At 43.3% G+C, this 13,397-nt stretch overlaps 1 protein-coding gene across 1 annotated transcript in view; it reads right to left on the bottom strand.

Annotated features, from left to right (window-relative positions):
• ZRANB1 (zinc finger RANBP2-type containing 1) overlaps positions 1-4,379 on the bottom strand; it is a 61,199-nt gene extending 56,820 nt beyond the window's left edge. Inside the window, exon 1 of the mRNA XM_056849450.1 lies at positions 4,241-4,379. The gene's annotated coding sequence lies outside the window, so the exon portion shown is untranslated. The remainder of the gene's footprint in view (positions 1-4,240) is intronic.
• Positions 4,380-13,397: the final 9,018 nt, after the last annotated feature.

Genomic DNA, 13,397 nt, shown 5'->3' with positions numbered 1-13,397 from the left:
AATACTAGCCAGAGCCAACAGATCACTCTAGCCTATGGCTATCCAGGTCAGGGCAAAGCAAAAAAACAACAACCCTATAATGTAGTCTTTTTATTACCTCCCCCTGCACTCCTCACCATGGAGCAATAGTTTGCTACCTACCATTTTCTCAAGTTGCATCTTTCATATGTTAACATATTTTACGATTTTCTTACTGATCATCATTCTTTAACACACTGCTCTCCCTACTTTATTAATACAAGGCCTGCTTTTTTATGCCTGTTCTTTGCCTTCCACGGAACCTTTGAATTCCAAGCAGCATTAGAAGCAGACATGACTTACATTTATTTTTAGTTTTGAAAAGGAGCCTTATGCAATTACTGTCTCATTACTGGATGTTTTTGTGCAATTAGAAGTGGTGCTAGAGGACCTACCTTAACCGAACTGTATCTGCTATAACTTACTCTCATTTTAAGTAAACTGTCAGAAAAATATATGCAAGGGGTAAGGTAACCTCAACTTTTTCCTTTTAAAAACATTTCTGTGAACCCGCATCCTCAGAACAAATTGTTTAACTCAGAAGATTACATGCTATAATAGTATAATAGTGACTGGTCCTGATGAAAACTATCATTTCAGCAACTACTTTTTGTTCTGCTTAGCTGAACACAAACTTGTTTTTATCGGTTCTTGGAATATCAATGATATTTGCTCAGTGCTAGAACTTCAGTTTGTACTTCTTGCCAGATCATTAAAATTATTAATTTTATGTATTGTGAGTGTACAGATTAACTATGTCCTAAGGGTTTCCATAAAACTCTTAGCCTACAAGGGCTTACTATGCACAAGTTCTTCACCTATGGTTCTAGTAACTACAACATACCTATGCGCTTTTCCCTAGTTGCTCCATGTCCAAAAGCTCTATTATGTTATGAATTAAAAAATTCAGCACCCAAAAATATCAAATAGGGTTGTATGAACTGGCAACTTGGCAAACAAAGGTTGAAACGTCTTGCATTTTAAAATTACATAATATGTATTCCTATTACATATCAGCTATCAGATTGCCACAATTACAACCTAACATTATTGCTCAATATAGTACTATTGAAATGCAGAAAACCAACTAACCGAGAGCTAACACAACACCACCCAACATTCAAAAGATCCTTACAATACAATAGAGCATTAATTCCAAACAAAATTGGAAGAACCACAGAACTAACTGTAACAGATGAGGTGACCTAAAGTCCTTAAGTGATTAAGCCGAGCTAGCCTAGTACAAATCTGATACTGGTACAGGCATACCTCGTTTTACTGCACTTCACAGATATTGTGTTTTTTTACAGTCAGCAGCCATCAATATCGAGGCAAGACCCTCCATCAGCAAAAAGATTTAAATGCTACAGTACCATCTGAATTCATCAGTTATTAATTTATATGCAGCATCAACAGACGTCAATAAACACAAATTACTTGGGACCTGATCCTTATGCACATGAGCTGACAGTGGCTTCTGTAACACAACTGCTAATTCCATGGGTGCTCCTGAGCATTGCCCAAAATTGCCTCTGAGTTCACAAGTAAAATCATCTTACAAATACGACAAAAATGAGCAAATTCAAACAAAAGTAGAATTACTACCAACACTAGACTGCAATAATCCAGATGATTTACATCCACAACAAAGCTGAGATGGATGTTAATACATCCTGTCATATAATAGCATGTAATTTGTTTTCATTTGTGTCCATGAAAGCACAGACTACACATATGTAACAGGAAGCATTATCGATTATAGTGCCGCCTGTCAATTTCTAGGAAAGATTCTATTGGTTAATGGTCATATTATTTTTTAAAAATCTATGCAATTACTGAAAGGCCGCATAGCACTTATCAAGGATACTACCCAGAGTGTTTCTGCTATTCACACACCCCTCCTTCATGTATAATACAGTAATTTAAAGTGTTGTTCTATATAATGAATCAGATGGAAATTATATGTTCAAAACCTGATTAGAATAGCAATACAGTAGTCACTCAAATGGAATAGCAAGACAAAAAAAATAATGTCTATCTCCTCAAAGAGAAGGGGGAGACACAGAATTGAAGAAAATCTAAAGGGGGGGTGAATAACTGCAGTAGCCCAGGTGTTCATAAAGTATCCTGAATAACGTCTAAGAAGCCTTAATCAGTCACACAGATAGGTTTTGCAGTGGGAAATTCTTAAGAAAAAGTATTCTAGATTAGTTTACATGTTGCTTAATGCAAGTCCATATACAGGCCTGATTCTATTCACAAAGTGTGAGTGAGCAAAATATGCGGTATCCTAGTGATCATTTTTTAAAAAAAGAAAATAGGTTTGGCTAGTCTTCAACATCACAAAATCATACCGGTTCTGCTTTCGAAGGAGGGAGAAGAATTTAGCATTTGTACCAAAGAAGTCAAATATTTACAGGCAGCTTCTGCCACAGGGAAGTCAGACACAGGTTAAATTCTATGAATAATGAGTAAGAGGAGGAGGGGGAGAAAGGAAGAGAGGTATGACCTCACTATAGTAAGATGTAGGTACTGCAGCACTTGGTGTGGAATCGCCAAGCACCCAGAAGCATCTTCTCACTGCACATACCAATTTGTATTTTTAAAAGATTCAACATAATAATGATGGATGCATCCTGCGTACAAAGCCCAACGTAATCACTTCTGCTAGAATTTACAGTATCGAATTCCCCTTTCAGAAACGCAGAACCAATACTAACTGAACACACATCAGAAACCTCGCTCGTCGAGTAAAGCAAAACAAGATATTGCAATATTCAGTAATTTCCCAAAAGCCAATGGCAGCAATCGCATAGATTAAGAAACCCGAGAACAGAACTCTCTCGCCAGCACCCAACTCCCCAGTAAACAAGCCAGTTATGACAGCAGCATCACTCCCTGACAAATGCCTGGATACCCCAACGGGGTGGGGGGTGGAGAGAGGTCCATTATACACAACAACAGAGAAGTAGCAAGCCAGCCAGCTCCCAAACATAATCCCATCATCTAATGAGACCCCTTACCTCCAAACCGCACACACCGAAGAAAGTTTTAGGACCCCCCTCTTCCCCCACCCTTTACTCAGTTCCTTCCAAACAAATTCTCAGAAGCAGAAACTTTAAAAGGAGATAATTCACAGTGGGTCGCCGTGTTAGTCTGTCTGCAGTAGTAGAAAAGGGCAAGAGTCCAGTAGCACCTTAAAGACTAACAAAAATATTTTCTGGTAGGGTATAAGCTTTCGTGAGCCACAGTATCTGAAGAAGTGAGCTGTGGCTCACGAAAGCTCACACCCTACCAGAAAACATTTTTGTTAGTCTTTAAGGTGCTACTGGACTCTTGCCCTTTTCTACTACTGCAGACAGACTAACACGGCGACCCACCGTGAATTATCTTCATGGAAGGCACCACATTTAGCCGTACGGAATGGAAATCCATCAACCTTGTGACTTAAAAGACAGATGGATTCACATTCTAGCTGCATCTGAAGAAGTGAGCTGTGGCTCACGAAAGCTCATAACCCTGCCAGAAAATATTTTGGTTAGTGTTTAAGGTGCTACTGGACTCTTGCCCTTTTCTACTACTTTAAAAGGAGAGGCCAGGCATAATAATAATAATAAAATAATAACAATAATAAAATAACAATAATAAAATAACAATAATAAAATAACAATAATAAAATAACAATAATAAAATAATAATAATAGCAATAGCAGCAGCTCAACAGAACCACTGAGACGTATCGGACTTTTAATATTCTTCCCCCCACACACACACACACACACGCAAAAAAAGCAACCTAGCAAAGTGCAACTCGCCCTTTATACTTCGGCTCCCTGGGGTGGGAGGGGGGGAGAGATGACCCTGCCAACAGAGTAATATTAGTAAGCCGGGCGGGACAGGACACGAGGTACCAAGGTACGACCACCAAAGAAGTTGGGGGAGGGAGCAGAGGAAAGGAGAGAGGAGAGAGAAACCGGAGGGGGGGAGGGGCTCCCTTTTTCAGAAGTGCAACTGAACACCCCCCTGAGGACTTACCTCACATTCAAACACGGGGAGGGAGAGGGGGGGACACTTAATGCGAAGTAATTCCCCCCCCCTTGAGTATCAAAAGTCCAAAGGGTGAAGGCGCTCTACAACTCCCCCCCCCGCCCCGCGCGCCACCCCCTCCTGCTTTCTCTAGGCCAGCAAACGGGGGGCGGGGAGGGGGGGGCTGCTGCCATACCTTGTAGCGCCGCCTCCTGATCCCGCGGCTGTCCCCTCAGCGGCTGCCGTCCATTCCCTTCACCCGCATCCCACCCGCCCCTGCACCGCACCGCTGGCTGCGGCCTCCTGCTTCTCCCCCCCCCCCGGGCTCAGGACATGGTTTCTTCCTGGTCTGTGCGGCTAGGGGGGGTGGCGGAAAAAAAAGACCCAGTTAGTCGAGAGGGCGCTACCACCTCGGCAGGACGGGGAGGGCGAACGAAACACCCGGAACCTGCCACCCTACCGAGCTCGCCTAATGGCGGCGGCTGGAGCGGCCCAAAGCAAAATAAACCCCCCGCACGGCAGAAGAGGCTGGGAGCTCGCACGTCAGCCCGCCCGGCCTGGGGCCCTGGCCGCTCGCTCATTGGCGAAGGAGGAGCGGCCGGCCGGCCAATCGGGCGGCCGCTCTTTGGAGACGAGCGGGTGATGTCATTCCAGCCTTTGGGGCGGCCCATTGTGAGGATGCTGAGGGGGGGGGATATTCCTTTCCTGGCCCGGGAATAGAGGAGCGGGAGGGAAGGACCACCCCCCAACACGGAGAGGGGGAGTTTGCTCGCGAGGAGAGTCCTCACGGGCCGCCTCCACCTTCGTCAGCAACCGAGGGCGGGCGGCTCGTTTCCATAAAGGGACTCCCTTTGCTCGGCTCCCTCCTCCAGCGCCTGCACGTTTGGCGCCTTCTTCTTCCACCGTCTAAAGCACTTCGCAAAGGCTCGCGCCCTGCTCTTTTGCAATAAAGCGCCAGGCGTGATGCCTTCGTTGCTTTCCCAGCGCCTTTCTGTTGCAGCAGGGACAGGTGGCAACCCCCCCTTTTTTTTGCGCCCACACCGCCCCCCTCAAAAGGCTCCCCGTAAACCAGGGGTCAACAAGTTCCCACCCAGCAACTCACTCTAGTTCAGGGCATACTAATCTCAGCCTTTATTGATGATTCACAGTGGGTCGCCGTGTTAGTCTGTTTGCAGTAGTCAAAAAGGGCAAGAGTCCAGTAGCACCTTAAAGACTAACAAAAATATTTTCTGGTAGGGTATGAGCTTACCCTACCAGAAAATATTTTTGTAAGTCTTTAAGGTGCTACTGGTCTCTTGCTCAGTCTTTATTGGTTCTTGTAGTTTATCCGGGCTGTGCAACCGTGGTCTTGGTTTTTTCTTTCCTGACGTTTCGCCAGCAGCTGTGGCAGGCATCTTCAGAGGAGTCACACTGAAGGACAGTGTCTCTCAGTGTCAAGTGTGTAGGAAGAGTAATATATAGTCAGAAAGGGGTTGGGTTTGAGCTGAGTCATTGCCCTGCAAAAAGTATCAAAGCCCATTGTCCTGTTAAGTATCAAGATAATGTGCTAATGAGGGTGTGGTATGTCTTTATTGTTACACCCAAAGTCCAGCATATATACAAATTATTGACAATTATTATAAAAAGAGGAAAAACTGTAAAATCAAAAACCCTGATTGAATAAATAAGCTAAGGGGAATACTGATCTGTGTGTGTACAGTGCCGTCAAGTCGCAGCCGACTTATGGCGACCCCTTTTTGGGGTTTTCATGGCAGGAAACCAACAGAGGTGGTTTGCCACTGCCTTCCTCTGCACAGCAACCCTGGACTTCCTTGGTGGTCTCCCATCCAAATACTAACCAGGGCTGACCCTGCTTAGCTTCTGAGATCTGACGAGATCAGTCTAGCCTGGGCCATCCAATACTGTCCCTAAAATACTGATCTAGTTCAGAGCAATTAGTTCAGCCAGTCGCCCTCTCATTTAAGAATCTCTCAAAACTCTTGTGATGGTTAAAAGAAATAAACAACCATTTATTCCAGCTTTTCGGAGGAATGCATAGGAAATAAATGTCATTAGTAGCACCCATTCCTCAAGGCAAGAATAAAGTATATGATAAGACTGCTGTTAGGATTGCCAAATTCCAGGTACTTGCTGGAAGATCGGCTATTACAACTGATCTCCAGCCAATAGAGATCAGTTCACCTGGAGAAAACGGCCACTTTGGCAATTGGACTCTGTGGCATTGAGGTCCCTGATCTCCCCAAACACCGCCCTCCTCAAGCTCCCCCCCCCCAAATCTCCAGGTATTTTCCAACCCGGAGCTGGCAACCCTAACCCCTGTCAATGCTACAATACATGCTGCAATGAAGGGTGGGCTCTTCTAAAATGAGCTCTTTCAAGGTATTCCAACAACATGGATACGTGGTAGGGGATCCACAAAGCCAATGTGGATTAACACAGAGCTCCATGATGAGCTAAGGAAGAAAAAGGAAATGTTCAAGAAATGGAGGAAAGATCATACCTTTAAAGAAGAGTATCTCTGGGTTGCTAGGCACTGTAGGCCAGCCATTAGAGAGGCCAAAGCTCAGAATGTGCTGAGGCCAGGGTGACTCTTTCAACAAGAAAAGCTTCAGATATGACAAGAGCAAATGCAAGGTAAAAAAGGTGATAGGCCCAATGTTGGGTGAAAATGGAGAAACTGACAGAGGACAGAGAGAAAGCAAAAAGGCTCGATGCCTGTTTTGCCTTAGTTTTTCCCCCTGAAGAGGAGAACAGGCTCATCTAGAAATGGTAGTAAGCAAAACACAGTGTCCAGGCTTCTGGTTGACATGGACAGAAGGGTTGTTGAGAGGCTGCATCGAATTAGTACAAATCCCCCAAGCCAGATGGTGTACACTCAAGAATGCTCAAGAACTTTCTAGAGAACTTGCAGAGCCTTTGTCCATCATCTTCAAGACCTTTTGGAGGACAGAAGATGTGCCACAAGATGGGAGGAGCTCTAATGTTATCCCAATCTTCAAAAAAGGGAGGAAGGAAACACCAGGCCAGTCAGTCTGACCTCTGTCCTCGGAAAAGTACTGGAGCAGATTTTAAAGGGGTCAATGTGCAAGCATCTGAAAGATAACTTGCTGATGCAGCAAAGTCCCCAACAGGTCCTGCCAGACCAACCTCATTTCCTTCTTTGATCAAGTGATGAGGTTACTGGATCATGGGGACGACGTTGACATTGTTTACCTTGGTAAGGCCATTTTAGTCCATATATCTTGTTTTATCTGGCCAAGGGCTGTAAATAAACAATCGATCTACCTTGGTTTCACTAACGCTTTTGACAGGGTTCCCCAAGATGTTCTGATGGGTAAACTAGATCACTACAGACTAGTCTCTGGGATAGTGGTGGGTAAGGAACTGGTTGGAGAACCATACCCAAAGAGTAGTTGTCAATGTCATTTCATCTGATTGGAAGGAGGTGTCCATTAGAGTGCCCCAAGGCTTGGTTCTGGGCCCGGTACTTTAAAATATTTTTTTTTACTGATCTGGATGAGGGGGTGAAGAGACAACTCATTAAATTTGCAGATGACACCAAATTGAGAGGAGTAGTAAACACCTCATAAGACAGATATAGAATTCAACGAGATCTGATCAGAACACACTAGAAACGTGGGCAGATGTGAACAAGATGAAATTCAACAAGGATAAGTGCAGAGTTCTACATCTGGGTAACAAAAATGAGAAGCATGCACTCTGGATAGAGGATACATATTTTAGGTAGCAGTGTGTTTGAACAAGATCTTAGGGCACAGGTGGACTACACGCTAAATAGAGCAGTCAGTGTGATGCAGCAGCAAAAAAGGCTAATGAGGTCTTGGGGTGTATCAACAGAGGCATAACATCCAAATTGCAAGATGTCATAGTCCCACTGTACACCACATTGGTAATGCCGCACCTGGAATACTGTGTGCAGTTCTGGAGGCCTCATTTCAAAAAGGACATGGACAGAATGTAGAGGGTGTAGAGGAGAGCAATCAGAATGATCAGGGTCCTGGAGACCAAGCCCTACAAGGAAAGGCTGAGGGACTTGGGAATGTTTAGTCTGGAAAAGAGGAAGTTAAGGGGGGACATGATTACTCTCTTTAAGTATTTGAAAGGCTGTCACTTAGAGAATGGCAGGGAGCTGTTCCTGTTGGCAGCAGAGGATAAGACTCATAACAATGAGTATAAATTACAGGCAGAAAGGTACCGGTTGGACATTAGGAAGAACTTTTTTACAGTAAGAGTAGTTCAACAGTGCAATTGGCTGCCTAGGCAGCTGGTGAGCTCCTCTTCTCCGATCATTGTCAAGCAGCAGCTGGACAAACACTTGTAAGAGATGCTTCAGACTGATCCTGCATTGAGCAGGGGGTTGGACTTAGATGGCCTGTATGGCTCCTTCCAACTCTTTGATTCTATGATTCTACATTGTTAGGATTATACCACAATGCAATAGACATTCAGCCCATTCATATGGGTAGCTTTTCCTCCCAGAGCTGGGGAGGCAGGTAAGCTGGTGGTGCCGAGTCGGGGAAGATTGCAAGCCTGACTGCATGCTATAAACGAAGGGTGTGAGCCCTGATGTTCCTCTCTGGTATGCCACGAACCTCTCTTGCCCATGTTACTCGTGGCATCTTTGCCATGGTAACCAGAAAAAAACCCACATGAAAAAAGCCCACAAGAAAATTGCTCACAAAAAAAACCCCACGGTCATAAATGCGCACAAGAAAAAAGCCCACATGGATAAAAAACCCACATGGAAAAAAGCCCACACGGAAAAACCCACATTGAAAAAAACCCACACGGAAAGAAGCCCACATGGGAAAAAGCCCACACAGAAAAATACTCACATTTGAGTATTTTTTGCCATGTGCCATGCATACGCTACCTATAGGCTATCTCCATAAAAGCATAACACATGCTTAACAAACCCTTAACACACCATCATTTCAGATTTCCTCAGAATTTAGTCTCATTGACTGTAATGAAGTTTACTTCCAGGGTTCAGGTTCCTTCTGCATGGAGCTCTTGCTCTGCATCCTTCCCACTCCAACACAGCAGATTTAATTTTGGCTTACACACATTGTTCTGCTTCTGCAGACCTTCCGTCTTTCCCCCAGCTCCACTTCAGTCTTTCCTAGAATGTTATACCAAAAGCAGGTTTGGGAAAAAGTGGAACGGGAGGTGAAGATCCCCTCCCACATCCAGCACCGTTTCCCACTACCACCACTGGTGGACTTTTTTCCTTTTAAAAAATTATCATAGTAGTATTAGAGTATCATATAGTATTGAAATTATCATACAGCAATATACCAACTACCATTTCTTTTAATTGACAAAAAGCCTGCCAGGGGGGCATGTAGGAGGGGAAAGCACAGAATAAGTCTCCATGTGAATGCATCATTGCCATTGCAAATGCCTTCACATTCTCAGCAGCAATCATAGAGTTGGAAGGGGCCATGCAGGCCATCTACTCCAACCCCCTGCTCAATGCGTAGGGATACCAGGTCCCTCTTTGCTATCGGCGGGAGATTTTTAGGGCGGAGCCTGAGGAGGGCGGGGTTTGGGAGGGGAGGGACTTCAATGCCAGAGAGTCCAATTGCCAAAGCGGCCATTTTCTCCAGGTGAACTGATCTCTGTCGGCTGGAGATCAATGGTAATAGCAGGAGATCTTCTGCTATTACCTGGAGGTTGGCAACCCTGTCAATGCAGGATCCCTGACAAGTTTTTGTTGGTCCATTTGAACATGTCAAAAATGAAAAACAGCGTTGTAAAAAGCAACATATGAACAAAAACAACAGGCTAAAGAATGGAACAATATATAATGAAATTGTGTTGTTGTTTTCGGTCCACTTGAATATAGCAGAACAAGGAATCAGTGTGCATAAACAACCCAAGTTGGGATGCAATCCTATAGACACTTATTAGAGAATTAACAAAAACAACATTGAACTCTGTGAGACTTATTTCTGAGGATTAGGTTGTGAAAGTGCTTAGAACTGTGGCCTTGAGCTCCTGTTTTGATGGCTAAGTGAAGAGAGTACAAAAAGTATGAGGTTCCTTTTAAAGAAGAGTATATGCCCTGATTTATATGTTTCAAGCAACATTAGGCAAGGCCACCCGCAGGCAAAATGTAACATCATCCATAAAACTACATTCGCACAAAACCATTATTCTTCATTCTTACTCGGAGTGGCTGGCCAGCTATAACACTTCTGTCCTTAAAAACAGAGCAGGGGAGATTTCTGGAGCATCACCTAACTTTTCCTTTAAAAAAGGAGGAGCGAGAATGGGTGCCTTGCTGTTTGGAGCAGTAGGAATAAGTCACATCAGACAGAGAGGAACAGGTTAGACAAGGAAGGGCTGTTCCTCTTTCTGGTCCTCCTTGTAGCCAATGTAACCCAAATGCTATGTAAGTATGCGTGAACCTTTGAAATGCTGATGCTGAATGCTAGGCCAGGTTGGTTCGCGCAAAAACAGCTGGCATCAGGATTTGATCCTAGATGAAGGGGCTAAACTGGCTTGCATTACCATGAGTTGACAAGGTCTGAGCTTCTCACAGCAGCAACAGACTTGATCTCTGGGAAGGTGGAGTTGCCATAGGTTTTGCAATACTACCTCTTTTTTTCTGGTGTCGGACATACATGTGGTAGGCTGCATTTTCCCAACTACCTTGTTAGTGTCCTTGTGCTGCAATAATTGAAAATAATGAAAGGAAAGGGGATTAAGCAGCGCAAAAACACTTGTAGGAAAAAAATCACTGACATGTTTATTTACATTTTATTTGTGTTATTTATATTCCGTCTTTCTCACTTGGACTCAAGATGGATTACACAGGTTGAGTCAATACAATTGACAGAATGGGACGTTCAATGAACAATGCAATTGGAATTAGGGTTGTAGAACCAACCAGAAGTCTAAAAACAGAACTGAAGTAAAGTATAAGTATTAACATGACACACTGAATCATGCAAAAATTACATACTGGGATCCTAGTTTCAGCAAGCTGTACCCAGTACTGTAGACCACAGTCAATAATAATTTATCCAAGTAACTTTGTGAAACATTTAGCATAGTGTGACTCTATTGCTTGTGTAGAAAAGACCTCTTGAATCATTCCTGAATAATAAGTCCCTTGAATATAACTTGAACTCCAGTGCAAACTGAATCTGGATAACAGACATAATATTGGTGGACAGTTTGCTGGACCACAGAGGTGATGTTCAACAAATATGGGATGGCATTGCATTTCCCTTTCAAGAAGATTCATAGCTAAGGGATATTGCTAGATCCTCCACCATTCATTGGTAGAAAATGGTGAACTCAGAATTTTTTTACCAGCTTCAGTTAGTATGACAGCTGCAGCCCCTCCTGGGAAAGAATAGTCTTACCAGTTACCCATGCTTTAAATTGTGTAACTACAATGTGTTATACATGGGGTTGCATTGGAAATTATTCAGAAATGTCACCGGGTCAGCAAGGTTGTTAGCTGGGACAGTGAGCATGTCTCTTCAGTGCTGAAAGATGTCCACCGGCCCCCATTTTGTCTATAGGCACAATTCAAAGTCTTGGCTTTTAAATGTGTGGAATGAGAGTATCTACAAGGCCTTCTGCTCATCTGAACAGACAATAATCAGAAGCCCTCTTCCAGACCCTTTGGAAATTAGGAGGGTGACTACCAGAGAGAGTGCCTTTTCTATGACTGTACCTTGCAGAAGCCCCAGGCCTCAGCTGGCGAGACCTGAGCAAGACTTTTAACAATAGGGCATCATGGTGTTCATTAATTCATAGGGTCCCCATAAGCTGGCACTTTACACACACGCACGCACACACTTTACGGAAATCCCTCCCAAGAGGAGTATGTATGGTACTATCTGTCATCTTTTCTGTACCATGTATTTTGTTTAATTGTCACTGCTGCTATACTTTATCGTTGATAGGTTTGATTGTGTTGTGTAAATGGTTGTGAGCACTACTGGACAGAAAAGTGGTATACATTTTTTTTTAAATCACGTGAATGTGTGTGATTTTATACATATGTTCAGTGTTGAAGGGAGTAAATTTTTGTTCTGAAATTGGTAAATTGTTTTTTTTTTAACTCTCTGACTCTGATTCGCATGTCACCTTCAGAATGTTTCAATTTGCTATTGTAGCCAGGAAGATTAGAGCTCTTGAAGCTATTAAGAAAAATTTTGTATAGGAAAGTAAATGAGTGCGATCTTTGTTTTAATAGAGATTTTGTATGAAATAGTGTTTATCCAGGCAATGTATATTGATGCAATTTTATCCCTTTCTTGGCTTTTTATACATATGTAAGGATATTTTGTAACAGCCTCTGGCTGAACAAATAAATGCATTCTTCTTCATATGTTCACTGTCAACATCAATCTATTATTTCTCCAGCGATAGTTCTTCTAATTAAAACTGATGATGTTGATCTTGAAGTCTTTCTCTCTCTCCCTTTTCATAAATGGAAATCCTGGATGGCTGGAACTTGGGTAGGCTGCTAACCCCAGAAGTTGTCCCAGTAACCTTTATTACAAGCTACAGTGAACTCACAATCTGTGTGCCATGTACACTTGATTTTTCTTTATAAGTGTATTGAGTAATTCTGATGCTAGATACAATGCATGTATAGCTAAACATGTGACTGAAATCCCACATTTATCCAAGAATTGGTACCCAGTTCCACTAGTAAAAGAGCATTGGCTGTTCCTTAAAAACAGATGTACTAGAGTTCCCATCACCAGGGTGGTAAATTCCTGGACATTTGGGGGTGGAGCCTAGAGACACTGGGAACCTCAGCAGGATATCGTACCATAGAGGCTACTCTCTAAAGCAGCCATTTTCTCAAGGGAAAATGATCTCTGTAGTCTGGAGATCAGTTGTAATTCCAGGAGATCTCCAGGCCCCACCTGGAGGTTGGCAACATAAAAACACAGGACAAGACAATTCGTTATTACGGTCAATGACCAGCACAGGTAAAAACAGGTAAGGTACCAATTTACGTAAGTCTAAAATGCACATCTGAGTAAAACATGCTGGTTCATTTGTTGGTTTAGATAAACCATTTGGCCAGAAAGGGGAGCACATATAATTAAAACTGTATCCCTTCATTTTCAGAGCACAGACCCTCCTCCGTCGTCAGTCAATTGCAACGGCACAGAATCTAGCCACTGAATACGTTGTGTCGGAGTTTACATCTCGTAACAGAGATGAAATATGGAACTGTCCCATATGGCTGGGAAATGTATGAATTAATGGCGAGATGAACCTTTCTCTGATAGCTATATAATATTGACAGTGGAAAAGAACATGTTCAAAAGTTTCTGTGTATCCAGAACCAC

The sequence above is a fragment of the Euleptes europaea genome, chromosome 5 (assembly GCF_029931775.1).
Source record: "Euleptes europaea isolate rEulEur1 chromosome 5, rEulEur1.hap1, whole genome shotgun sequence".
Classification (NCBI taxonomy): domain Eukaryota; kingdom Metazoa; phylum Chordata; class Lepidosauria; order Squamata; family Sphaerodactylidae; genus Euleptes; species Euleptes europaea.
Note: the sequence above shows the minus strand (reverse complement) of the source record. Positions and strands in the feature narration are given on the sequence as shown.